The following is a 26,668-nucleotide window of genomic DNA, read 5'->3' as shown; positions in this document are numbered from 1 at the left end:
TGTCTTTTGCTGGCGAGTCTTCAGAATGCAGGGTTTTTGATTTAATGGGGGTGATTGTTATGCATACAATGTCAGATGTTAATGTGATTTCATGACTGACAGTTAATCATCCCATCAATTGTACTAAATGAACAGTTAACACTATAATTTTATATCCTCTAATTCTGCTATGCAGGAAGCCTGGAAATTTCTAAATTAGCAATCAGTGGAACAAGAAGGATCACTTTGAGAAGTGAGCTATTAAATCATTCATATACTCTCTTATGAAAATAATGTTGAACCCGTTAAAGCTTCAGTTTTCTCTTAAAGTTAGAACACTGTCTTTCAAGAAGGTGTGCTGACACCGTAGCCCTGCCGCTGTGAATGCTAGCTTCGACAAAAAACACTGGAGACCCCATGGTGGCATGGATTTACAAGTCAGGTGTTAAATGACTGCAATTGGCGCAATGTCAAATTCTGGTGGCAATGTCAAATTTTGACTTGCAAAGTCAGTGAGATTCTTGTCAGGCCACACCTGAATTATCATCTTTCAAGGTATTCATGCAGACGATTTGAAAAGCAACTGGCAAGCCTGAGTCCAAATAATTATCTAAAATTGAAAATGTTTTCTTGTCAGTTTCTTATTTTTGTCAGCAGAATTGATAATATCATATCTTTAATTGTTTTGTTGTGCAATTGTAGTCTTAAAATTTCTGTATCCTTGAAGTACTCTATTAAAAAATAGTCAGATTTTAGAAACAGGGGTTAGCATTGAAAATCATTCTTAAACTTGCATTGCTTTTGTCCTTTTTAAAATAATCTACAAATTTACAAATCTACAAGATACTTTAGCACTGCAATCAAACTAAAAATGTCTAAATCTTAATGATATTTTTTTTTTTTTTAATGTTCTAGACATTAATATTAAATCAAGTGAATTAATATTAGCTTAGCTCTTGCTTAAGTTTTATATTACTATCAATGTAACAGTAAACAACACTATAGGAAATGAAATACTTTAATGGATTACTAGAATTGCCAGCTTTTAATTAATATGCTTCAACTGTTTATACAAGCACATGATAAAGGCAGAGTACTATCTCCAAGTCATCTCCAAATCATGCAAATCTCAAGCCATCTGCTTATTATTCATACAATATGTCCACAAACCACGTGGGATATATGTTATTGAAAGGAGGGCCAGTATAACTCACGGATAACACTTCAAGTTCACAAGTACCAGCAACAGATTTCTGTCATTGTGACATGGTAGACTCAAGTGTAAGATAAGAATAAAAGAAATGTCACACAAACGTCCCTGTTTCCTGCCTTCAGTTTTAAATGTACTTCTCTACAGCTTTCCACTTGTGTCACATGGTTCATATTTCACTGTTGATTCTGATTAAGTCCTGGCTAGGAGGGTTTAGAATGCTTCAGTCAGAACTTCTTACAGTCTTCCCTGTTCAAGACTATAAGTTAATTGCTGCTTGGGAAATCGTTACCAAAGTTAATGATATACAGTGTCTTAGGTTCTTAATAGCAATGTCTGGACTACTGGACTTGAATTGTATATGAGAACAGTACCTCTACTTGTTGAACTTGGCTTTCTGATAAGGAGTCTGCTGAACAATCTCATGCATTTAGTGTATATTCTATCATTTATGCTGCTGTTTTCTGTTGTCTGTGATTTGGAGTGTTTATCTGAAATGCACACTAAAGCTCTGTGTAATTGATGTAAAACCTGTGTGTACTGTATGTGTGTGAGGATTATAATCAGGCGTATAGAGTTGATCTTAATCAGACAATTGAGTCAGACAGAAATTTCCAAAGTGCTCCATCAGATGCTGGCATTTAAATGGAGAAACTAGTTTTGTAAGAGAGCTTCTCTTCGACCGTGACCAATATAACAACAATCAATACATTGAAAAGAAGCTCGGAAAAATACTGCAGCCTTTTTGGGTGGAATCAAGGTGTATGTCAGCAGTGCAACAGGGAAGGTTGTCCAGGAGTGCGGCACGTCTTCTATTTTCTTTCATATTCCGTTCTGTTTTTCCAGTTGCAAACTGACTCATCCTGCACACGGGAGGCTACAGAAGACTGCAGGCTAGGCAGCAGTGAACTGCCTGGGAATATGTGTTGAGCTGAGTGATTCACATCGCCAATCAAAATGAATGACCTTGATCCAGAGTCACATGGCCTGGGCCCAGCAACTTCCCTGGGGTGCCGAGTTGCCTCAAAAGTTAAACACAGGATGATAAATATTTCATATTCCAGGTGGCTATATCTGGAATTGAGAATTTTTTGTTTCTTAGTATCAAATATATTCTTTCCCTGGAGATGAAGAGTCAGAATGCTGTTGTTGTTCTTTAAGGTGTTGTTCCTGTCTTTGAATAAGCTTTTGTGTATGGGGTTTTACTGAGTTTGCTCAAAGATAGTTGGAGAGAAAATGACCCATTGTTAGTGTGGAAAGATATATCTATATATAAATATAGATTATTGCAATATTTATGTAGTGTATATTTAATGGCAGCACACAATTTTCCTTTCAATACCAGGCTGGTATTATCCAATTAGAAAAAATAGTTCAAGCACTGTAATTTAAACAAGGCCATAGTTTAATAAAGTACTGTACAATGGTTTATGCGACGTATATTCCTAAGGGATCTTTTTACATGTTTTTCAGCATTACAATAATAAGTTGAAATTAAGTAGTTCCAAAACAACAATGTTCTTTTTCTGTAGTAGCTGAAAGCATCAAAATTCCCTGGACAACTCAGTTATGAATTCAGAACACATTTTTGGTTGTCTCTGGAGTTAATGCGATAACTTTGAGCAAGCTATGAAGTTTAGCTGATCTCAATTGAGTGAAGCTTGAAGCAGACAACAGGGATTGTTCCTCAAGTGCTTGCACACTATGCAATTTTTATGCTTTGTATTGCTATCAGTATAGCATTAGGCAGTGTTGTAGGAGACAGACAACACAAATCTACATGTCACTGAACTCTACCCCTACCACTGGCTCACACTGATGTTTTTTTTTAAGTCGTACAGTATGTTATTTAACTTGTTGTTGCTGCTGTTCTGTGTTTGTTTTTTTGGTGTTTCCTTAATGTCTCTGTATTGGAGCATACATGCAAATAAGCATAAAGTTTATTTACATTAACTAAACTAATCTGAACTGTACAGACTTAACCATTGTACCAGCATGGGACAGAAGCAGAGTGCACAAGCTGAACCCAGAAATAAAAGTCCCAACTCTTCTTATTCACACAAATCTGTGTAAAAAGTACGGTTTTAGAGAGAGCGCCAATGCAGCTGTCACTGATAACACTGCAGGTCCGGAAGTACCAACAAGACATAGACAGTTCTGTGAAGCAAAGTTTCCTGTACATTTCACAATTCCTCATGCGTGCCACGTGAAAACATAAGAAAGTAAGAAAAGAGAGCAGTTTCTCTTGTTGATTCTAACAATCTTGTTGATTGCTAGTATCGTCTTGATCCAAGGATGTTCAAGAAAAAAGCTGTGCCAGATGATTAACAGTCTTGGTTGGGTGGCTTTTTCCAAACTCCCACAACCCTTTGTGTAAAGACATATACCCACAGCCATGATCATCTATCTTATTGATAACATTTTAGTCCCGAGATAAAATGCTTTGTCAGTGCAGACACAAAACAGTAGCCTCTACGAAATAAAGGTTGAGTATGGACACTTACTAAAACTGTGTTATTTAATACTAAAGGACTGCATTTTGAAATTTAATAATTTCCCTATGTATACAAACCCAATATCATACAGAAAGATTTTTTCTTAACAGAAAACATGCACTATATAGAGAGCAGAGCATCTCGCTCTTTCAATTGCCAGTAGATAATTAGTACCAAAATCTCATCCAGCTGCAAAATAACCTCACTTTGCCCAGCCAGCGTTCATGAACCTTGGATTACAGGATGAGCACATGACCAAGCTATAGAGTTTGACAAAATAGTAAGCACGGGCATGGCCTTGAACTCTTGATCCTTAAATTAGAACCCAGAAGGTCTATCTGTTGAGCTGCCTGGATTCTCCAAGCTTAGTTCAGATGGGGTCATATTCTGCTAATCTGATGACACTTGTGGTAGTTAATTGTTAAGAAGACGTGAAAATACATATGTTGATCCGAGACATTCCAGTAAAGTCGGTAACCCTGGTTGGTATTTAAACTGCAATATTAACTGCCATAAATAATTTGATCTTAAAGGGTCTGCTGAATGATTTTAATGTTTGAGTACTGGGAAAGCAACCAGAAGAGGGCTCTGTTTGTCAAGGTCTGTGTTACTGAAACCAGTATCACACATGTGGATTGTATTATACTGTATATAACAACATGCTGTTGTGACTAACTTACTGTTTTTCTTGAATGCTGATACACCAGTGATATAGATCAGATACCTGACATGGTTAAACTCTGCTCATTTACGTTGCATATACTGTATGAGCAGCATAATACAGGTGCTGGTTATAGCTACACACAGCTACAGTATTTTAGAATCAAGCTGCTTGAGTTTTTAAATATAGCATGTTAAAACATAAAACAGTGTAGCTGTAAGGGTAACTCTTCAGCATGTTTATGAATATATTATGAATCATCACTGGCGTTTTGTGTTCTATACAGACAGATCGAGCACTGTCAGCTCTACCAGGGCAGAAAATAGGATTTGGGGCAAAGAACAATTGACAGGAAGGGCCTTATGAATGTGAAACAAAGCAGAGCTGTTCTGAGCAAATCTGTGTATCCATCAGCTGTGTATCCATCCATCAGAATATGGGTTTGCCTTTGCTTGGGAAAATACAAAGGATTATGGAAATTCTATTCTTCTTCCTTAATAGTTACATCTATAGTTCAGTACTTTTACTACCTTATTAAAGCAAGATTTACAAGGAAATGTTTATGGAACACAAAATAGCCTCTAACAATGACAGAAAACATGCAGCAACATTCCACATTTTTGGAAACCGACTCTTATGTAGTACATACAGTATACAGTACATACATTCTTTAGAATATACTATATATCAGAGTTGCCATAGTAGATGAAGTGAAGAACATGCCCAAACAAAATCCACAGAGATATGTGCTGTGAAGGTTGACATGTTACCAATAAAAATGACTGTTTTGCAGCCTGAGTATTTTTTTTTTTATTTCGTCCAACTCTTCCCTCTGAAGGCCTCTTGTCATACACCTCAATATTTACTAGAATTCCCCTACCATCTCTCCACACTGATTCGATCATCACGTTAAGCTAAATCTTCTGATGTGTCAGCCTGCTTGGCGTTTGATAAGCATTTGTAAGTTTCATCTCTTCCCTTCAACTTCCAGTTACAACTGAAAACAAATGGTTAGGAATGAAAAACGTGAAAACAGCAATAATCATTTCATAACGTCCAGGGTAATATGTGAAGGGTAAATTGGTTTATTATTTTCTGAGTGGTTTTTGATTAATTAGTAATGCCGTAATGCTTAATAGCTTGGGTTGTTACCTTGAAAGCATCCAACCCACGTGATTCACTTTCAAAAATGGGAAAATAGATAGTCTACAAATATGTTCATGCAGTCAGCAAAGTGGAGTACAAGTGTTAGAGAATCCAAATCTACTTCATTTCAAAATGCTCTTCTGTCATATAGGTTTTACATTTTCAATTGCTCTTCCTTCATGAGTGCTGAAACACAAAAGTGTATTGTTCCTGCTTCACAAAACTACAATATCTATGTAAATAACTCTTGAGTAAGTCCATATTGCTAGATGAACTGAGCATGGAAACAAAACATATCAAGTAGCTTTATCAAAACAACCTACAGTACCTGAAGCTTACCTGTCTTTATATCGCTGTGGCTGGTGTCAGTGGATAAGAAAAAATACCTCTTGGGCGTGTGACGTCCAGAAAAATGTGATCGATACGGTAAAGACAGGCCTTGCCTCCCGGTTGACAAGTGCTGCCACCTGAATGCATGAAATAATGAACTTGTTTCTGAAAAAAATAAGGTGGTTCCTAAACTGTGCATGCAGAGTGTGGCATTTTAAACCCAGGAAAGTGTGGAATCTTTTTAAGAAGAAAAACTGAAGTATTTTTCAGAAGGAAACCAGAAAGGAAGCAGGCAATCCTTGCAGTGAGCACCAATTGAAATAAGACTGTGACTGTTGTCAATGTTTCATTCGTTGAGAACATATGTATGGGACAGTTGAACAGCGAAATCGTTTTTTTGTTTTGTTATATTCCTAACCCTGGTCCACCTCCTGTAGGTTCCAAACAGTGGCACAAGAAAGGGGTTGTAAATACAGTTCAAAGTGCAGAGATGGTGGAAAAACTCCAGAAGCACCATTTCTATCCTTCTGGTGTTTGGGAATATTGTCATGAGTTCCCCTATGTTGACCTGGATTGGAGAGCACAGAATAGCAATTACCTGTAAAACAACAACAACAATAAATCTAACTAAGGGAAAAACTCAAGGTTTTGCTCCCACAAAATGCATCCTTCTCTTTGTGAAAATCATTTCCATTTTTAGCAGAACTATAAGCTACAAAGCACTGCTTGTTGTGATGGTCAGTGGAGAGTAGTTCAGCTTAATTACACTTGTTGCAAAGGAAGAAGAGACTTCTTTTGGTCTTGAGGATTTTGATTTATAACACATTCGTTTTAGTACAGCTTTATTAAGGTTTTTTTTTCTTTCAAGATAGAGTGAAAGCTGAAAGGCAAGAAATATTAACAATTATTCTAACGGTATATTTATTACTTTCATTAACATATTTTAAACCAACCCACTAAATTTACGTCCAGCCACTATAAGCGCAACCTGATAATGAGCAGCTTGTAATAGCCCCAACTACATTATATTTATTGAAAAAAGTAATTAGTAATTTGATGATGGCAAATGCATTGTCAGTTATACAGTAGTAATGTACCTACAATTTTAGACAAACCCAATTTAACTGAACATTGCATCTGACCTACATATGTTTCCAGTTATCTGTAACACTACATGTGGATGATCGATTCCTTACAAATTGTTAGCATTAGGTGGCATTTTGAACTTGTGGAATATAACAAAACTGGTGACATTTGGTAGAAACCTCATGAGACATGACTTACGGTGGCTTACCATGCAAACACAAACTACTAATAGGCTTATATAGGTCAAAATCTGTCGATCAGGTTTAAACAATAGTCAATGCCGCTATGTGACCCACCCACACAGGAAGTAATTCATGATATTTTCATTGACTTCAGAATCATAAACAGAAGCTGCCTGGAAGGGTTAATCCATTTCCACAATAAACCTACGGCTGCAGACAAAAGTCAAAAGATCATATACGGTGTAAGTTCTGTTCGTCTGCTGGCTTCTAATTGGATCTGTTTCAAAATATTCTGCTGCTGGGTTGATAATAGTATGCTCTGAGTGACAATTAAGGCTAAGGATGAAGAAGGGAATATATGTTTTTAAGGACTAGGGACTACAAAAATCAATTATTTAAGAGGCATCTCTTGATTAGAGTCTCCACACAATCCTGTAGTGTTTATCCAATTGTCTTCTTAGGACGTGTGTTGTTTAACTTCAAAGGATGTGGTTACTAGACCAAAATCTTGATTAATTCTGGATGTTTGGTTTGTACATTTTCGTCTTTTTTAAACAAAGTGTTTTTCTTGCATGCCAGTCTTGCATGCCAGTCGAATCTTAGCATGACGTCAGCAACCTGTATTATCTTGATTCAGTATCTATATACAGTACATTCTGCCTCATGGTGCAAACGAAAAAAATCACAATGTTCATGTCTAAAACATAAATATTTTGTAATTAGCTGGTTGAGGGTAAAAGATCCACTAAGGTATGTGCTAATATTCTTGCAACATGGATTCTTGGTCATGTGCAAATGAGTGAAACTTTGAGGACAAAGCAAAATTATTTATATTTTTTAAAATGTTTTTGCTACATGGGTCACGCCTAATTTAAACACAGTATTTTGTAGACAGCATGCCACATTAAAAGAGGTTACTTACAGTATGATGCTGTCATATCAGTGATAATCCTAACTCTAATAATAGTGAATATTCGTAATTGTAGTGGTACAGGTACAATCATTGCATCATTGACGTTTAGTGGGAAGAGTAAGAGCCCAGCAAGTCAGAAGCCAAAAATCATTTCCCATTGTGCTATGAGATTTTCCTTTATGATTGTAAGGGAGTGTGAAACACATAAATCTGCTTTTTAATCAATCAGGCTGGTCCAGAATGATCTCTTTATTTCCTCTGAGGCTGTTGATATTTCCGAGATGAAGATTTCCAACCTTTTACGTTGCAATTAGAATGTCATGGGTTGTGGGTCAAGGTTAGCAGTAACTCTGCTGTAGGCCATTTGGGACATAATACATAGTGATTGATATTTAAGAAAAAAGATGGAGTGTCAGCCTTCTCACCTGAATTCTGCTCATTAGCGAGCCAGTCTCATAATAGGTGTAAATGAATTACTCATCAGTTATATGAAGAAATCTAATAATGTCAAGATAGGTTCTTTGTTGTTTTTTTTTGTGGTTGCCATATTACTGTCATGTTACAAAGGCTGCTTCGTTTTTCACTTGAACAATTCCAGTAAATGCGAGACACTACCTTTTTCAGATTATGCATGATTTAAGTGCAGCCAAATTAACTAGGGACTGCTTAAGAAGAAGGAACATCACAGTACTTTGCCCTTTTTGGGGGGGAAAATTGTATTTGGTTGTAAAGTAAGAAACAAAATTTATGAAAAACACTTCAAATAGATTTGATCACAGCCCACATGGTTTTAATAATTCTGAAAGATTTTCTGTACTGTAATTAAAATGTACATTGTTATTTTTCTATAATAATTTCTTAATAGTTATGAAAATTACAATACTGTACCTGGGTATCCTTATTCCTAAAATACAAAATTTCATAAATATTAAACTATATTAATATTAATACTGTAACAGTGTTATTAAAAATCTGAATTGATTGTGCCCAAAAAATATCATTTGTAGCTTGTAGCACACTGTTGGATCTTAATTCCTCAGAAATTAATAATACTGAGCTACTTTATTATTGTATACTATACATTTCACACAAACTTATGGAAATTCACAAATAATTTATACAGTAGCAATGTTATATTCATAATGTATCATATACATTCTGTAGTCTTATTGTGGTTCGCAGCAGAATCTTCTCCAATAAAACAGAACATTTTTTCACCTTCCTGCTGTTTTCATGCATATTCCAGCAATGTTTTTCTGACATAATTCTCTGTGTTTGTCACCTTGGTTACTAAGTCTTTTATCTCATTAGCAAGATCATTGTAGCTTCCTTGGAGAGTCATGTGGACTGACAGGGGGCAACCACAAAGGGAACAATGATGATGACAGCAACACATTTGCATCTCGGGACATATTCATACAGTTTTAGCCTATTAAAGAACAAATTAGTAAAATGTTGAGTTTATAAACAGTCTTTTGATGGGGACATTTTTAAACAATCAGATCTGCTCAAATGCTGTCCATATTTCTTAGTGTCTCTGGACCTATGGTATTACTGAAAATACAGTAGGTACTGTAGAAACAGACAACAGGCGTACAATGTAAAAGTTCAAGGATTGATGCTAAAAATATCAATTTGTCAAAAAATATATAGGCTACATTATGTTTGTATAATTATTGTTTTGGATCAATTTTCAATACAATTGGACAACAAACATATTTAATGTTGTTTAATATATATGTGTATATATCCAATTTCTAACCAATAAAGGGTCACGTAGGAGATGGAACCTATCCCAGCAAGCCATGGGCACAAGGCAGGACACACCCTCGATGGGATGCCTACTGGTATGGTTTTTGACTGTGGGAGGAAACTGGAGCAACTGGCGAAATCACAGATGAACACAACGAAAACCTACAAACTTCATGCAGATAGCATCTTAGGTCCAGAATCAAGCCCAGCGTGTAGTTTGAGACCCTATGCGGGACGGTATAATCCGGGAGTGACGGTATAATCCGGGAGTGACTGGAGAAGGACATCAGGGAAGACCTGGCGAGGGATGGATGGGATGACGGACAGGGGGGGCGGTGCAGGCGAACGAGAAGTCTAATAAGGGTACACAGGGCGCAGTCCAGGATCCAGGTACAGTTAAAAACAGGAACAGGAAGACAGAAGTTAAAACCCTAATAAGGCCAGGCGCTCCGAGCCCCGGACACAGATGATCAGGTCGCCGTGTCCTGGACCCGCTGGTAGGCGGGCTTCCAGGCGTCGGTATTCCAATACTGAGTCCTGACCACCGGAAACGCTAGACTTAAATAAGAGGGTAACAGGGGACAGTTACGTGTAATGACAATAAATCATACAGGGTGGGAGCGCCCTCTACAGGAGGGATGAGTACATGTCTGTATTTTCATTATTTCTATTTACATTACGAAAGCCTGTGAGGAAATGTTTGGATTGCATCTCCTCGATACTTGGGAAAGAAAGTGATACTTCCAGTCCTCTCCCACTCTCATCAAAAACATTGAAATTGCTTTGTGATTTTATTTTCTTACTTGCTAACCCTTGTGTTTTTTAAAGCCAATGGTTGGACCAGGGATAAATGATCATGTTTTCCTGGACCTTGATATATTTCATTTGGATGGTGTTTGAGGGTCACTATTGCCCCTGCCTGGCCCTAAATAAAAAATAAAAAATAAATAAAAATGTACAACTGAGAGAACTGAGAAGAATGCAGCTGGTTCTTCTAAAGCCTGGATGAGTAACCTGGATACTCCACAATTGACAGTGTATTCGTCTACAGTGTTGATAAAGGCAATGCTCCTCGTGTACAGTAGACTAGCAGGTTGCTCAATGCTCAGTCTCCCTCTACATGTTATTCAAGAAAATGCTTTCATCACAGCCACTCCCAGGTCCAGGAGCGTAAGACATATGTGGAAGGGAAAAGATAAATTATAATATGTTTCCTGTTCAAAAATGCTTATACAAAAGTGAATAATAAATAGTGAACTGTTGTTTGCCTTAAAGACAGACTTTATGTTAAAACTTGTACTGGCTCGTGACTGACTGTGTTTAGGATGTTCTGAGGAGAACTTCTTTTTCAGACAGAATACAACATGTTTGATATGTGGATGTTCCTTTTATGTGTCCTGAAGAAAATCCATCCTTTTGTATAAAAGCAAAAACCGTGATATGTAATGATAACTTAACTTAAAGTAATATTTTTTAATTCTATCCCTATTATATGTACACACATACTGTACATATGCAACTCAGTGCTATTTGATAGCTGTAAGTTCTCTCATGATGGAAGACAGGCTTTCTGGCATAGTAGAATTCACTGCTGTCTGATGGGTTGCTGTGTGTTCAGAGCTACAGGGTTCAAAACCTGACCACACATACACATGGTGCACTGCTGATGTAACGACCCTGTATCAAAGACACAGTAGACTTTAATTCCTGTGATGCACATTTTGGTGTCTGTGACCTCCAATAAAACAAGAAAACTATGAACTTATCATAACAACTATTTGCTTACCGTATGCCTTTCATATCACAATAGGGAACTCCTTTCTCCTGGTTTCATATTGGAGGATATGTTTCATGTTAAATCCTTAAACAAAATGCAATTATAGCCTATGCAAAAGCAAGCTTTTGTTGTATTAAAAACCTGGTTCAAGATACTACATTTAGCATAAATGCAACTTTCCAACTTTTAATTGAAATAATGTGTTCTGAATTTAATGCATGATTTGGATAACTAACGGTCAATAGTTTACTTTCTTATGCCTAGGGAATATTGTCACTATCCACTAACTTTCAAAAAATAATCTGTATCCGTATTGCATTAGGGTTCTTTTCTGCTGTGACACAGATATTTAAGCCACATCCTCATAAATACTACAGAGCACGCTTGGTAGACCCAGTAATAGCAATGACTGACAGACACATGGTATTGTTAGATAAGCAATAAAACTAAACTGATCTAAACTGCAAGACCATCTGACCTTGAAAATAACACTGACCAAAGAGAAATATACTGTTGTATAGATGGAACTAAAATTGCTTTCATTTTAGAGTATTATTATTTCTAATACAACTGAATACTTATTTTTAGAATTATCTATATTAAATGTATACTCTGCCTTTATACAGGTGTTTGTATTATTCTTCTGCAAATCTGTCATTTGTTTATGATGTCATTCCAGCCTAGGGAAGATTCTCTGCAGATAATTACTGTATGTTAGCCTTTCTTCTGAATACAGGATGTATATATGCATAATGTGTAGAGTATGTTAAAGCAAATTATGACCCATGTCATGTCTTTTTCCAATCTGAGCCTATTAGACAAAGTTATTTACAGATCTTCAAATGCCTTCAGAGTTTAGACTGGTTAAGTATTTTGAAGACAAATCAGAGACCTAGCATGATAATTGGCATTTATATTTAACATTGCCAGGCAAATATTTTGTATTATATAGTTATAATATTAGTTTTGTAATTTTGTTTTTTTTCCCCTATTTATTTTTCAGAATTCTCAGTGAATTTAATTGGTGTCGATTCAATGGCTGTTAATAAATTAATGCACAAGTTACAAATAGCAAAGCATTTTAGACATCTTTGCATCCATTGTGTTCCATTTAAAATCTACCTCACAATGAAAACCAGTGCCTATTTTTACTGACTAACTGGGATAACTACTGTATTTTATTTAGCACACTTATGCTAAATATTATATAGGTTTACATATTATTATTACGGTAGTGCTGTAGGATACTATTAAGAATGTTTTAAAAATAAAAATAATAAAAACAATACAAGTTTCATTTTAATCCCAGGGTTGCCTAATACCTTGACAGCTTGATAGCTAGTAAAAGTTACAACCATGCACTGCTGTGTATAACAACAACAGAACCTCTCTTTTGAAAAACAACATGAAGTGTGGGCAATAATCAATAAAAGAAGTCATCATCATATTATCAAAATGAATAATTTGTGTGGGAATAATGTTCCACCTGTGATAGTATGTCAGCTGAGTGTGCTGTATAATTATGTTTTTGTAAAGCTATTTTTAAACAAATAATTTTAAACTCATCAGATTTGGAGCTCCAATTTACATTACCATGTGCTCACACGTAAGCCAAAGTTGTACGGAGCCAAATTTGGAAAGTAATATTATTGTATTTTGTTTTCTATCACCAGGATTGTAACATTATCCATCGTGTCCTGTGATGTAAGAAAACAAACACTTTTAACACCATGCCATAATGAGATATATCCTAGCATTTTCTGTGGTGGCTTATTTCTGATTCAGTCATGAATATGCAATTTACAGTGTATATCTTAATTTGATAACTCTACTGTCTGTGAGTTAAGGAAACATTTCAATTCACAATAGATATAGAAGTCAGACAGGAGTGTATGTTAACAACACGTTACAATTGATCAAAACTGTTCTTTTGTGTTGTTAGGCATACTGTTTCTTATAATTTGTAGTAGTAGTCATTGTTTAATCACAAGGTGAAATTCAATAATCCTTGAACTTGGGCGATGAAAAACTAAGAGCAACTATAGTTTAGGATTCAATTTATTTGTTATGGAATAAAGATGAATAAATATTAAGTTCTTTCAGAAGCAGTAGCAGGGTTTCAGAAGTAGACATCATAGTTGCATTTCACTTAATATTTATGGCTTTTAAATGTAGATATTGATTAACAATTTTTACACTATTTTACACCTGACAAGGGTATTATAAGGATTATTAACAAGTTAGTTGATACTTTAATTAGAATTTTAAAGAATGAAGTAGAAGAAACGTATTGCTTTGTCATCTGAGCTGCAAATCAATACTTCTGGTATTTCCATTTTGTCACTGTGATGCATTTAAAATGTTGATTCTATTAAAATTGTATTAAATCATAGTGCTGTGCTACTCTGCTACATTAACATGCCTTGGTGAGCCATCCAGTTTTTTGTTTTGTGATGCCAAGTAAACAGGGAGCAACTGTGTAGGAAGAAATGTATGAATAATTTTTCTGTGGATAAAAATCCAGCTGAGAAAAGTGACTTCGTATTCACCAGGACATTCTGACACAATACTGTACATCTACAACACAGTCCTTGAAGGGAACTTCAAATACTGCAAAATGTGTTTCTATAGAATTATTTTAGGAAAACATTTAAAATGATCATTTCACCAAACAAGGGGCTTTGTCCAAACAAGCTGATTGTTCTGCAGCATTTCAAATGTAAGAAAAGATCACAAACAGTTCTATCCTCAAATCATTCGCTCTTGCACAATTTCTGTTTCCTAATTCGCCTGAAGGGCGAGGGGTATTTTTGTCTGGGCCTAGCTGTCGCGTTGTATCTGAATAATAATGGTTCATATCAGTGCTTACTAAACCTGTTTCCTTCAAATTCTGGGACTTGCCTCTGGTTTTCTTCAGGTTCGCTGGCCTTCTCCATCAGGCTGGAAGCTGTGTGACTGATGTTTTCCGATGCTTCAGCAAACATCCTCCTTATTTTGAAAAAGAAAAACTGCGGAATGACATTGGGCACTATATTTTTTAGTAACAACTTACTTGCCATGTGAAGACATAGTATATAGCCCTTAAATATATTTCTGAGTTACACTATTTATAGCCACGGAAATAGTATCATGGAGTTCTTCCCTTTTAAAAATGTAGATTTTGGAATAATATTTGGTAATTTTGTAAAGTCAATGGAGAACTACTAAGATGACTAAGGCTGAGTTTAAATCAAACTTTTTGTTAGCTATCAAACACAATTTGCAGCCTTATTGTTTGTCTATAGGGGAATTCCACTAGATTGAAGGAAGAAAACTCATGCCCTCAACAATTAAGTCTGTACTGTAAATTTTGTTTTAATCTAAGCTCAGATGTTTTTGCACGTTAATGAAGACTCACACACTGCCAGACAAAAGGAACAGTAAAGACAGTTTTATTGTGACTATTTTAGCGAAACCTTCAAACATCAATCTGTTTATAACACCACTGAGGACGCAGTGTGGTAGCAGGTATGTTTAAATACACATGTACTCCCACTCCTGTAGCATATTTGTACACAGCTGGTGAACTTACCACTGTAGCACATTCTGTTGAACGGCAGCGTATAATGTATAATACCATTTCTGTCTTTGTTAAAACTGTAACCAAACAACACTTTCTATACATTTACAACATAATATACTCTGTTACAAAATTCTATTTTAATTCACTACTCCTGCTTAGTTTAATAAATACATTTCTCCCACTGCACACCAATGGTAGAAGAAATGACATCCAGATCATATCTTTTGTAACCACTGCACATCTTTCGTAATGTCACTGTATGAAGGACTGCTGGGGGGCATAGAGCTTTTTGTACTTCTCCACTTCAACAGTAAGTTTGACATTGCCCTTCTTTGAAGTAAATGTCTCACTGAAAGCAAGCTGGATGCAGGGCATGATCTGTTGCTTACCTGGTGACCTTACCCACTGGTAGGTTTTCGACCTGGTATACAATACTGAGATGGTATAATGAAAAAAAAAATCTGCATTGCATTATGTACTGTAGTTAATTTATGTGTTTTTATGCATCACTTAAAAGCTTAAAAGGACAAGAGGCCTTGCGTTCTGCTGTGCTGCTCACTTGCAACCCTGCACATGCTGCTGGTGCAGACTGCAGCTTTTACTGCGATGAACATGTAACAGGACCTGCAAAAACCATATCAAAATGCGACTAGTGTAAAACAGCCTTAAGGTAAAAAAAAAAAACAGTACCCTTTATTTTACAATGAGAGAAAACAACACAAAACAAAACCTCAGCTCTTCTTGGCAGGCTAGAGTTTGTCTCTTTTTTCCTCCCTACTTGCAACGGGGCAGCCAAGCTGCTCGCCGGCATCCACAACAAGAGACTCTTTCCCATAAAGCGTGTGGAAATTTCCACCGTCTTGCTGGGTGCTCTCTTCCTTGCCTTTTCCTGTGCTGTGCATATCTGCAGCTCTGGTCTAACCCTCTATTACAAAGGTCCATGGAAACCTCCGCTCTCTGTGTTATAATTGATAGCCGATCAATTGTCTTCTACCAACTGGTCGGGGCATTCCCCACTGCCTTCTGGGAAATGTTGTTCTGGCAAGAACCTCCATTAAGTGGCTTCACCCACAGCCTTCTTACACTTAGTTGTCATTATGTGTTATTCAAGGTCAAGTGCTTCTGTTTACAGTTCCAGTGTGGACATACAAATGATCTCCCAGTATTCTGGCCTAGTCTTTCCATTAAACATAAACATGTCTGAAAAGTTACTGGGAAATGGGAAGAGGCCATTTGCCCCATCTTGCTCATTTGATTCTCCAGATGCAGAATATGGGCTTAACTGGCATTACATTTAAGGAAATGTTTTTAAATTAACACTGATTTATTGATGAAAATGTATATCTAACAGTTTCCTTGATACGAATTTGCATCACTTAGCACTTAGTACTTTAAAGGAATCTGAGAAGTAGTGAAAAGGGCAACATCGTACCAGGTACCATGTTGTTTTCTGTTCATTGTATTAGTTCTGTGTTCCAGGCTTATATCTCGGAGTTCAAAAAGTGGCCCATTCTTAGATTCCAGAATCTGTCTTCATCTATTGACTTTTATTTTCTTTTGTCACCTGATCAACATGGTTTCTAGATCCTAAAAACAAGCATGGTGGACTTTCAATATTTTCTTAGTAGTAACAATATTGTTTGCTGGAAGTTGCAGCCCATTATTGTAAGGTCTGCACTTGCCTTTTCATGAAAGAAAACACAGGAACGGGATAGAGGTCAGTCTTCTGGTTTTTCAGTACCAAGTCAAAGAAACTTATCCATTCATGTTTTCAAACAATCCAGGACAATCGGCTTCAACACTGTGATGGGGCAGTTTATTCCAGATTTCATCAACCCTTTTACCTAAAGAAGTAATTTCTGTTCTTAGTTTCAAATGCACTACCCCTTAGAAGTGATCTATAAATTCTTCCTCTAGAACCATAAGCATATGGAACTCTCTCATCGGCGACTCTTCTGCAGCTGAACACAGAATGTTTTGTTACTCATTTCAATTCATCCTCTGCTGTGCCTCTTTGGTGTTGATTAAAGGTCAGTGCTAAGGCTAATTCTTTAACAAATACCACTTCCTTTAATTTAATTTACACAATGATATCCAATTAGATCAAAAGAACAAAAAAGCTTTTTAAAGCCTTAAGAAAATACCTCACTTTTTTTTTCAGGTTCCATTGTGCCCAGTGTATGGCTATCCACTGAAATCTAAAATAAATGAACAAAATATCTGTAACAGCTTGTTTACCTTTTGCTGTTAACATTTATCATTCCAAAATTATGGATGTAGATAAAAACCATTGCATACTTCAAATTATATGAAAACTGCCTTATTTCAGCTGCATCACCCAGAGGAAATAGTTTCCTTCAGACTCTGGGTTTTTGTTCAGCAAATCTGCACACACATATGGTATGCAACAGTTTAGGTGTTAAAAACATTGAGGTATCTAAAATAACTATACATGTATTCATTCTTTATCCATCCTATGTCCTTGTACATGCATGTATAGTATTCTTTACTTTTGTTTTTATTTTCAAAATAAAACACCTCTAAGCCAATTTTTGAAAGTAATTATAAAAACGCTGGGATTTCAGCCAGCTTTCTTTAATATTAAGTATGAATAGGTCAACTGCACACCCTCTCATTCCCTTCACTGACATAGCAGGTTTATTACAGATAAATTAATCTCTTTTGTATGCAAGCGTATATCCAAATAAGTATTACTGTCATGCCAGATAGGGATTAGATAATGACATTATAGTGTTTAAATGAAATTTTTAGCCAGATTTTATATACCAATTTGTTCCATTTTCATTTCCATATGTGTCTGAGGGTTTTAAAACTGTGTGTGAAATCAGTGAGCTCTGTACCTTATTAACAATCCGTTGCAAGCAAGGATATATGCATTTTTAGTGACATCAATTTTGATGACGCCTTTTCTGATTAAACAAAGTGTTATGTACCTTACTATGGTCGAGACCTTAAGAAGTGTTCTGAATGAGGGGTTTGTTGGCCCATCAAGCTTGTTTGGTTGCTAGTGGCTAATTGATCTCAGAAACTCATCCAGCCATTTCCCTGGCAGAAGCCTGGGTGTCTGCTTCAACAACATGTCTAGATAGCTTGTTCCAGATTCCCACAACATCGTGTCAGAATCACATTGTACACATACCTTATAATAACTATTTTATATTACTCCTACAAGATCCAAGAATAATTCTTTAGGATTCTGAAGAACTACCGTACTGTTTCTTGTTATTACTATTTTCACTTACTAAGCCGTCTTCAGAGACAATGCATCTGTCGTTCAACACCCAGTATTCCATGGGAGTTTAAGAGAAAGACTCTTCCATTTAGAATTATATTTTCTTGAGGTGGCAGTGAGCAAACAGTGACGGACATTAACAGAAGGGATTCTATCAGGAGAGAGATTAATCAGTTTACTGTGACTGAAATTGTTTTAAAACAATTTAAAAGCACAAATAAGAACACAGATGTTCCACATAAGGAATGATTATGCTGCTCAATTAAATCATCCTGATTTAAGCCTGAAATGCACTTGCACATACAGTTGTTCCGACTTGGGTTCTGAAGAAGTCCATTTGGTTGACATTGTCGGTGCTTTTGAGGATACTGGTGTTTTCACAATCCTCTCTTTCAGACTAAAAAGATTCTTTAATACACTTCCTTTAAAATTTCTTTCATTCCTTTAAAATGGGGAAGGTACAGTACCTTTTTGCTCTCAGCTGATTTATTTATTTATTTTACACTGTTGGAAAGATGGTACCTTGCTTAATAGAAGGACACTGTTTTATAAAGACGTTTTATATTCATAAATGATAAAATGATAAATAACATTGTTTCCTAAAAATAAACATGTAACCAAACATTTATTTTGCAGAACAGTGCCTTACTTGTAGGAATAAGATAATAGCTTTGGGGTTGTTACAGATAGCAAGGAGCTGTATATTTCACATAAACAGATTCTTGTTCAGAATACTTATTAAGAATAAGAGTACATTGCAGTTTTTTTCTCTTTACTTAAGGGAGAACAATGACCGTTTTCTTTTTTGCTTTTTTCTAATATATGTGATGCAACATTGGATTCTATTGATGTTTAAAAAATCATTTCAATCTTTATTTTTCTATAACAGACAATAAACGCTGCTAATAATGCTGTCAACAATGTTCCCTTTTATTGAATGACAACAAGTAAGAAAACAAATGTTTTATTTCAGTGAATCAAAAAACTTCTGCCAGAAGCAATTGAAAATAAATGCCTTCACATCAGGTCAGTTTAGACTTATTAAGATGAGAATACAGGGGTTTGTTTCAATCCACCAGGCAGGATGTTTCCCAGGAACATAATAAAGCTCAGATCAGTTTCATTTCCAGAATCAACTGTATAAGACTGACTTTAGCACCCATGAAAGAGCTTTAATATTTCAGGGATATTGAATTCTTATATGAGTTTTTGATCTGCCTTGGACTCTAATGAAATGCAGTTTCATGTATGTAATTGTACACTACATTTTTTAGGAAGGTCAGGACTCACTGATTGCTCTGATAATATGTGTCTGAAAAAAAGACATTATTCATGCAGACATGTTTCTAAAGCTCTATATCTTTCATATATTCATATGCAATTTTCTCTGGTGACTAATATTGAAGGAAAAGAGATTGTATGCATTGAAGACTAGTAATTTTCATAAATACTGCTAGCAAATAAGCTATATATGAAAATACAAAGACAAAGGAGTGATCAATTTGAAGTGTTGGTTGCAGAATGAATGTTGCATGGTTAAAATATATCCCTTTCCTCTGTGCCACAACTAAATTGCTTAATCAATAAATGTTAAATGGGTTTGCTGGATGAATATGGATCTTTGTTTTGAAATTTTGTGCTCAATCGGTTTTATTATCACGCCAGTACAGAGCTAGCAATATTTAGATTTTGAAAGATGTTTATGGCTTTGTTTTTCAGTCTAAAAAATAAGATTGTTACTGTATTCAGAATGTATAGTCTGTTAATTAAGTTAATTAGTTTCCCTTTTTGGCCAGAAACAATACTATTGCTGTACTTTGGATCATTTTACCTCTACTATTCTAAATACTATTGCTTTCATTCCTTCATGTTGGTGTGCAAGAGTTGGCCCTTTGATACATCTACTGTAGAGATACATCTCACCTTTTATGGATCATGATGGGCAAAATGTCCTACAGCTACACATCCACGAGCTATGAATTTAATGGGTATTTCTGACTTTGTTGTAAGAAAGTGAACTTGTTTCTTTATAGTTGTGCCAACTTCCAAGCATTAAGACACTGGGTGCATAATGTAGTGTCCAAATCATTGTAAAAGCTTGGAAGGTACATCTAAAAAATAAGAAAATTATGAGAAAAAAGCGTGAGAGTGGTTCAAAACAACTACAAGAGACTTGGTAAATACTAAGTGAAGCAGGTGCCAAGCAACTTAAATACGAAGTCATTGTAATTTCGGATAGAACAGTAATAGAACTCATTAGCTTGACACTGTAGGTCATCTTATGAAGATACAATATATAGAGTTGCTTGTTGCTGCTAAAAACGCCACCATATGTGGCTTCTAGCACAGAACAGTTCTTTTGTTCAAGTTCATACATACAGTATCTACTTCAAAAACAAAAGAATATGCATTCATATAGCCTTCTTATTATTAACAGCACATTTTTCAAATTTATTTTATTTAGTTTTGGAAACATTAGCAATTGGACTGTTTTAATGCAGAACTACTTATACATTACCAAGCTATATTTTGCACTTAAAAGCATGTAATAAAACTATATTCAAATAATACTGCAATATACTTTTAACTTTAAATTATTCTAATGCTGTTGAAGTGTCCTATGCTTAAAAATATACATGAAGTCTGCTGCAGCTTCAGCAAATTAATATGAATGATTTTATCAGTGCTGGATTAGTACCAATGTTTCAAAACTATGGATGCTATCTAGACACAATGATATTGCTGAAATCTAACAACAGGACTGCAGGCTGTAAACCTTCAGCTACTGACAGACACTTTAATTAAGTTTTTAAATCATTTACTGCCCTAACCTAAAGCCAATCACACTAATTAAGTTAAACAAGTTCTTAGGTCATTTCATTATAGCAGTGGGTCAGAGGTCTTCAACAATTTGATTTTTTTAGAAATACCTCACTGCCAGAAAAGCAGTCAGACGTTTGAAACTTGTCACACTGACAATAGAAATATACAAGGGATTCATGTTTTTAATACAGTAACTTGCATTTAATCATAAAAGGGAAGCACAAGGCTTATTTCCATCCAGACAGCACTGTAGACCTACAGTAAAATAAGCAAGGATCTGTCGCTCTGTAATTAAAGGTAACACAAAATTAATACAATAATTTGTAATTTCAAGAATAGCAAAGTGTCATTGAAGATAACGCTAAAAATATAATGGTACGGAAATGTTGTTTTTATTTCCTATATTGTCCTGTACTGAATATAAACACTTAAAAATGCAATATTTGTGGCAATGAGAATACTTAAAAGATTTTAAAATGTAAATGTCCTTGTACAGTAAGTTTTGGGTTTACAACTAACATATATATTTGTTCCATTTCCAATTAAATATGCAGTATGAAGCATTCTGTCCCTCACAGTCTCTGGCTTGGTCCACTCCTTCCATTAATCTCTGTCTTGAAGAGAGCATGTACAATTATATATACAATTAAGACTATCCTTGGAGTATGTGGTCTTATGCACAGTGTGATGCCAGTTTATTTTAACGGAATCATGTTAAGTGGGCTGAGCTGTAAGAGGAATTCTAATTTCTAACATACAGTATTCTTTTCCATGTCAACAAGGCCATTGAAACAAACTAAATATACTGTAGCCACCCAACAAACTGTAAATAAATTAACCAATTAACTGGTCTCTTTACATTCAACAGTTTGAAAAGTTAGCAACTATAACTATAACTATATGTTTGTAGATGCGTGTTCTTTATGGTCCTCTGAGGGAGGACAAACTTTCCTGGGAAGAGTTTTTCTGTAGGATTGAGCCTGTCTTGAGTTGGAGCTCAGCCTTCACATTCAAATGCCAACATGTTCCATCTGTGTGAACATTTTAAAATTGGAATCCAATCTTATTAAACTGCTGCATCAGAAACCACTTTATTACTTGCAAACATATATCCAACAGCCCACATATACATGGTCCTTATGGCAATTTCAAGATCACCCAGAAGACATTGTGCTTGTGTAGCAAGCATATCATGTATTGCATATGTTGCAGCAACCAGTAACAAGACCAGCCAGTCTGTCAGAACAGTCCAAACCAAATACCTCAACAAGCCAACATCCCTTCTCCATTTACATCTCCTGATCATTATTCACTGACTTTTGTCTGTGTCCTTTCATAGGTATTCAAAGAATCCTATACTGGAAATTACATCAGAATCCGAAATTATTCTTAGACTGGGTTCATGTATTTCGTCAGTATGCAACGATCTTGCTGAGAACGTTCTAGTCTGCAATTAGGTGTACTTGCTAATTTGTTATGGCAGATCTAAGAACGTGTGCTTTTGTATAATAAGCCAACACATGCATTAATCTAAGTTGTACAATAACTTCAATAGTGAGGCAGCATCAATCCATTGGTAACAGACAGACTGCTAAAGAAGAAGCATTTCATATAAAATTTCTGTAAAAGCCTTGTATTATATGGTCATTTTCCACTTGAAGGATTGTTTTTCTGACAGGAAAACTGCATCGTTGCAATTTTGTATAATTATCACTGAGCGAATCACTATAAAATCTATTCTGAAAATGCTAAAAACTTTTCTCGAACCATTTTGCCAAAGCTGACTTGACTGAACATCAGACTTTTTGTAAAAAAGAAAGGAGGTAGACAGCCAGTTCAATCAGAGAAGAAGATTACTTGAATATGAACATTGAGAACACGGTCATGATTTAAAAAAAATATATTTAAAATTTTCCTCTCAAGATATAGCTGTTTGTGAATTGCTGGGTCTTATAGAACTCAGAATTGTAGCTGATGCCAGCTGCCAACGTATCAAAAGATAATTGAAGATTTTCCAATCCAATTCCAAGCTTCAGAAAAAGAATATGAAAGGTGTTGGAAATGGCACCACTATATAACAATGATATAAGGATCCTGATTTAATAAAGCTAGGGCTAACATCTAAACATAATGGATGAAATCTATAGTAGATAGCAAAACAAGAGTGACAAATGAACGTTCTGACTCTTATTTTAAGTTTTAAAGTGTATGCTTTAGAAGTACTGAAGGATATTCATCTAACATTACTATAAGGCTAAGATATGCTTTTGCTTCTCTGTGACTGTAAAACAACCACAAAAATAATAATTTCCGATTATGTCAGGAATTCACTGGATTGAAAGTTTCACTTATTCTGGTGCTCCAGCTTCTACATCAGGTGGGGCTCACGCTTGTGATAGCTGTCTGTTTGACAACCTTGTACCTACAGCCCATATAATTCAAGAATAAAAGTAGAACCTTATTTTGTGTCAGCCATACGTCATCCAAAGTTCTTTATTGAGAACTCTTCAAACTGATACTTTCCCCATTTTATTCCTCCTGTACATGATTACATTGTCTACTTGGTGTGCAACCTTTCACAGTGATTTAACAAGACGTCAGAAGCCCAAATTATCCTAAATCTAGGTACACAGCTTCCTCCAGCTCTCAGGAATTGATTGATTTCTTTCTAAATCTCACCATCCTCACTTGAATCACCTAGAATTCATCCCTCAAATGTATAGATTTTTGGAGACCATGCATTGTCACATTATCTTTCTTTTGCTTTCCTTACCCTAATATTCTCTCCATCTACCCCATTCCCTGACACACAAGAAGGCTTGACAGCCCAAACAAATTATTTTCAAATGTTGTTAACCTCTTTGTTCCTTTATAACCGCAATGACAACAAACCAAACTACAGTATAGGGTATAACTGCCTTTGATAATTTTAAACAGTATGTTGTAGACATACCCTGTACTGTATGTTTCTCACAGAAAAGTACTATAACCCACACCATATCAGTGTCAGGCACTGTTATTGAAAGTCTGAATGGATACCATGAGGGGAATTAATCTTTGCCATATATTGTACAGTGTTTTTACACGTGTATTTATAGGAGAGTAGAAAAAAAACATTGTTAGCAAAAGCTGCTTTGCTATGGTGATTCATTGTCCTACTGTTTACTGGCAAATCAAAAACCTGAAGTTATTTCTGTATGTGATCTGCATGATGAGATTGTTGTTAATGGGAATGCTAAACAGTTACAGTAGATACACCTAAAGTACATAGATGGATGGATAAAAAATCTAGTCTGATTTTCTTCCACCTATTTTTTCATCATTCAGCTTAGCTCTGTAGTGCAGGAGAAGCAGGAAAAACAGACACAAATGTTTTCTGCTTTGTATGCTCAGTAAACCCCTTACGAAGCATGAATTAATCTGGTAATCTAAAGCACAACATATCAATGTATTCTGACTTTTTAGTTGTATAATAAGGTGACAAATTTTCATGCTGCATATCAGAAAAATAAAAAGAGAAAAAGAATTCATGTTGCTATCTGCTGTTCAAAATGTAACTCTTATGTCATCACATATTGCTAACTATTACAAACTAAACTGAAGGAGAAAATAAATAAGAGATAAAGAAAAAGGGGTTTTATAAGCTTGCAAAGAACCCTAACTGGGGTTTTATTCCTAGCTTGTCAGAAGCTGTTAGTACTTACTCTTAAATGCTGACATTGGAATAAGATATTCTGAGTTCACTTTGATATATGCTTGCAGGAGGTGTGGAGGAGGGAGGAGGAAGGGGCAGGTACCAGGGTTAGCGAGTAAGAAATGACATGCCACCTACCATAGGCCCAGCCAAGTGTAAAAGGGAGGAACTCCTTCAGCAGTGTCAGGTTCTTTTAACTCTATTACAACCTCAATCTAGAGCTCTATGTCAGTCACTGTTTAAGATGTTCTTACCTTATGTTGGAACTTGTAAAAAGCATCTGTTCTTTCTTGCTTTTCCTAAATTTGCTACCAGCTTTATAATTACGTTTAATTAATTTGATATCTATTCCCATAACATCCTCTAAACAGCAACAACAGTGATCGGACTGCCAGTTCTATAAGGTAGCTGGGGATTCATGTTCTTACTGAACAGAGGCTGTTCTTCTAAAATCTTAAACCCTAATTTAAGACTTTATTTTATCTTGATTGAAGAGATCAGCTCGGTATAAACATCTTGCCTTGTTGATGCATTTACAAAATGAGTTTAGAACCAATATTTTATGTTCTTATACTGTAATCCCAATTTGGTTTCAAGTGAATAATAATGATAATATTAATATTAATAATAATAATAATAATAATAATAATAATAATAATAATGAAAATACTTGAGTCCACATTATGTGGTCTATAGGATACATCTATTGCAGTTTAACTTTTTTTTCCATTCTAACCCATGTAGAATCTAAACTGCCTGTACCCTCATGGTTCAACTTTCATTATTCAGAATTCACCACTTCTATGCTGTCTTTCTTTCTGTGCACTACAGTATTGAATTTGATATTCATCAGCATGATGGACAAACAGTCAGGAATTTGATTTAATGTCTCAACCAAAAGATGATTAGGCCTACGACAAAGTGTCCCCAGTCAGTGTGCTGGGAACTGCTTTGGAAACTGTGAAGTCCAGAGAGACGTATGTCACGAATCCACCTGCACCACTTACAGTTGTGACCTGGTTATCACTGGCACTCACCCATCACAGTACAGACAAAACACACTCTCACTTATCCTCTGCCATCTCACAAAGCCTGGCAACAGGGTGGAAGTGCTTACATATACTGCAGGTTACAAAAGAGATTACCATGTAGTACAAACACCCCATGCTCACATCTACCATATTGCAAAATCTATTTTCTAATCTAATCAGTGAATCATTCATTTTTAGACTTTTTAAATTAACCAGAGTTGCAGCATGCATGATGAATATGGAAACAGAACTGCTGAATTTACAGTATGTTATTACCTTTTGACATAAAACAATATTTGAATATTGCCTGACTATATACTGTATAATGTATTTAATGAGCATATTTTGATCAAAACATGGCACAAAAATGAAGAAGAAATCTTATACTTGTCTTTCAATCACTCTTCTGGAGGTAACTGAAAAAATATCCTAGTACAGAGTTCTCTGACAAATAATTAACTGTGACCATCCAAAACAATGAAAAAAAGGCAAGCTTCTTGAACAGGTGGATTAGAAGCTGTTCCTAGGCAACTTTATTGTTGGGTCATCATTCAGTTAAGCTTAATTTTTCAGGTGTCAATGAGGATTGCATGTCATTCAAATGACATTAGGGGGTTGTTTTTCTTGTATTCCTTTCAATAACCTATGAGTACAGTATGTGACCACTCTTTAATGTATGAGTCTGTGAAAACTGACTGTTTAAGACCTAAGAGATTCTGATATGCTGAATGCTAACAATGTTATACTGTAGGTTGTTAGGTTCTGTACTGTACA

This window comes from Lepisosteus oculatus, chromosome 11 (assembly GCF_040954835.1).
Source record: "Lepisosteus oculatus isolate fLepOcu1 chromosome 11, fLepOcu1.hap2, whole genome shotgun sequence".
Lineage (NCBI taxonomy): Eukaryota > Metazoa > Chordata > Actinopteri > Semionotiformes > Lepisosteidae > Lepisosteus > Lepisosteus oculatus.
The sequence above is the reverse complement of the archived record's forward strand: the minus strand, read 5'-3'. Positions refer to the sequence as shown.